General features: G+C 35.9%; 1 non-coding gene across 1 annotated transcript; it reads right to left on the bottom strand.

The window, feature by feature from the left end:
- Positions 1-2,220: 2,220 nt before the first annotated feature.
- Positions 2,221-2,291, bottom strand: TRNAG-GCC (transfer RNA glycine (anticodon GCC)). Its single transcript has one exon. It is a non-coding gene; the product is annotated as a tRNA-Gly (tRNA).
- Between the last annotated feature and the right edge of the window lie 1,155 nt (positions 2,292-3,446).

The following is a 3,446-nucleotide window of genomic DNA, read 5'->3' as shown; positions in this document are numbered from 1 at the left end:
ATTCGTCACCTCTAATAGCCGTTAAATTGCCATAAGATGAGGAGCTGCAGAGTAAGAAAAAAGTCATCACTAAAACCATGAAAAGGAGAAATATAATTGGCGTTGCATTTATCTTTGCCATGTTGATATATCAAGTTTACATGCACAATGGTTTATATAGGCGTTGTTGAATCATTTTTTTCAAGATTCTTGTGACTATTTTGAGTTCGGCTTTTAAAGCAATAGATTGAACTTAAGTGGTTAATTTTTAAAAGTAAAAGAAACTGGTGGATATTTCAAGAGAATCTTTTAGGCCGTAGAAGAAAAATAAAAAATTGGAAGTTCGGATATTGTGAAGGAACTGTAAAATTGTCTACGTGTGACGTATAAGTCACGGGTTCAAACCGTGGATGCAACCACTAATGCTTACATTAGAGTAGGTTGTCTACATCATACATTTAGAGGTGCAGTCCTTCCCCGGACCTTGTGTGAATGCGAGATGTTTTGTACATCACGCTGCTTTGGATATTATAGTCATGACTGCATTTTGAAGGTAACTTCTTTTAATACCTCAATCTTTTAAACTAAAACAGAACTTAGTAAACTAATCCTCAAGCTTTTAAAGTAAGAGGGGATGCTTTTAGTCAATTTTTTTGAAGTAAAAAAAACAATTGAGGGAAGCTCAATGCACAACTAATCTTCCAACAAATTCAGAAGAGTGTGGAGACCCTATCACCACATTGAGTGCAAAATATTCATCATAGACCACTAGTGCTTAGTGCCACCGCATTTGCACCAGATAGGAATCAAATCTGGGTTGGACTGTGGCAGAGTACTATTCTACCACTAGACCACTAGTGCTTATTGCTAACATACTTCTCATATATGTTGAAAATTGATGGCCAAGGGTTGCTCCCTCAATCTCACCAGCTACTTAAACCATGAAAATCATGAAAAATGGAAGTTTAATGGAAGTTAGAGGTCATATAAGGGCGAGTTCAAGATTCAATTACTGAGGCATCTTTTGGGTTAAAGTCCAAGAGGACAAAACCATGAGGTCCAGAAACCTTGAGGCGGCCGACAAACGTTAGGCCATAGCGAACAATATGTTGACAGTTGTGTATGAGCCATTACAGAACCAAATCACTGGAATAATTGTTTAAATCAGTAATTAACTAATCATCTTTAATTCATCATTTCCTTCAATAACCTTTTAAACTAACATATAACAGCATTAGTGCCATATATAGTGTCACTTATATAGGAAATTAAGAGAGAGCGTAACATTCATGAACTAAACTCAAACAAGCATCTCCCAACACTTAAATTTATTGAGAAGATAAGTATTTTATTCTTGAAGCCAAATGCAAAGTTGGCTACAATTAACACAACAACAACAAACCCAGTAAAATTTCACGAGTAGAGTCTGGCGAAGGTAGCGTGTACGCAGACCTTACCTCTACCTTATGAGGGTAGAGAAGTTGTTTCCAATAGACTCTCGGCACAGGATTTGCTACAATTAACACATATCATACTTAACAACATAGATATTAATCCTTAACTTTGGCGATGCAACAAGTACAAGAACCACATTGAGGGACACAAAACTCTGCAATAGGATATGACATCAAGATTATGATCAGTTGTTTTCGGCTGATCAGCATCAGATTGGGATAAGATGATTATGTGTGTTGGATTATCAATAATACTACGTGAGCTAGCACTTTGGTTGAAGCAAAGCCTAGATAAAACAATGAAAATGGAAAAAGAAATGCTAATGTGGCAAAAATACGATTGAGAAATGTTCTACACGTGCTTGAATTAAAGACTTCTTATAGTTGAGGTTGTCCAGAGGCAAATACCAAATTCTGATGAACTTAATAGAGTATGCTTAATTTGTATCGTACTTAATCAGTTATAGCAATCTATTCACCGCATTGTCTATGTTACCATATTACAACTTATATAGATAATTAAATGTTCGTATAGGTCATCTTAACGGTATAGTGTATAAAAATTATAAAGCGTAAGAATATCTGTTTTATCCATTTTCACAATTGCTTAATACCTCAAGCTTTTAACTAAAATAGAACTTAGGACACTAATTTTTTTTAAATAGAAAAAAGATTAGAAAAAGAGGGAAGCTCAGATGCGTAACTCTTCGTCCAGTAAATACAGACATCTGCGGAGACCCTTATCACCGCATTGAGCGCAAATATTCATCACAGCAAACCCAAGAAATGCACCAGCCGGGAATCGAACCCGGGTCTGTACCGTGGCAGGGTACTATTCTACCACTAGACCACTGGTGCTTGTTGGAAGTGTATCTCTCATTCTAATACATTGTGATCTCCCTTTTGTTTAGTTGAATTTTTCTTTTTTTGGATTAGTTGTTTTCTCCGTGAGAGATTTGAGGAAGTATCGGACCATGTTGGATTTGTTGTACACGGACATCATTTTTGCTATAAATTGTTTTTATAGTCGTAACCCATGATCTTCTGCTCACACGACCTCAACTCTAACCGCATTGCGTAAAGGCTCAACGAGACCAAAAATTGTCGAATAAATTGCTACCCTACATAAGCATTTCAACAAATGCTATAAAGTATACGCAGAGAAAATGAAGATGCAATGTCGTCAAATATACCAAATAAGTTCTTTAATTACATCCACCAATGACATGATCTCATTTATTCTTATTTATAAAACTCCACTCTTATTCTAAACAAAAGATGATCAAACATACATATAGGATCATGAAACCATAAAATAAAAAAAAAGGACATGTTTATTAGCATAGCCATTTTTAAGAACATGGACATGGAAATGCACAGCAAGGACAATGCTCCATTCGTCGTCGTCGCAGCTCGTCGGAAACGTTCTTTGATGCAAGAGTAATATTGTTGTAGCTTTCAATAGTTTTAGATGTTGATTCATCACCTCTAATAGCCATTAAATTGCCATTAGATGAAGAGCTGCAGACTAAGAAAAAAGTCATCACTAAAACCATGAAAAAGGGAAGTATAATTGGTGTTGCATTTATCTTTGCCATGTTGATATATCAAGTTTACATGCAAAATGATTTATATAGGCGGCGTTAGTCATTTTTTCAAGATTCTTGTGAGTATTTTGAGTTCGGCTTTTTTAAAGCAATAGATTGTACTTAAGTGGTTAATTTTGAAAAGGAAAAGAAACTGGTGGATATTTCAAGAGAATCTATTAGGCCGTGGAGAAAAGATAAAAAAATTAGAAGTTCGGATATTACAAAGGGAAATCTTGGAGCAACGGCAAAGTTGTCTACGCATGACATATAAGTCGCGGGTTGAAACCATGAATGCAACCACTAATGCTTGCATTAGAGTAGCTGGGTTGTCTACATCACACTCACTTTCAGAAGTATAGTCCTTCCCCAACCCTGCGTGAATGGGATATGTTTCGTGCACTGATTTCCCCTTAAGGTTTGAATA

The sequence above is a fragment of the Nicotiana tabacum genome, chromosome 23 (genome assembly GCF_000715075.1).
Source record: "Nicotiana tabacum cultivar K326 chromosome 23, ASM71507v2, whole genome shotgun sequence".
In the NCBI taxonomy this organism is placed as follows: Eukaryota; Viridiplantae; Streptophyta; class Magnoliopsida; order Solanales; family Solanaceae; genus Nicotiana; species Nicotiana tabacum.
This window is presented reverse-complemented; position numbering and strand designations above follow the sequence as displayed.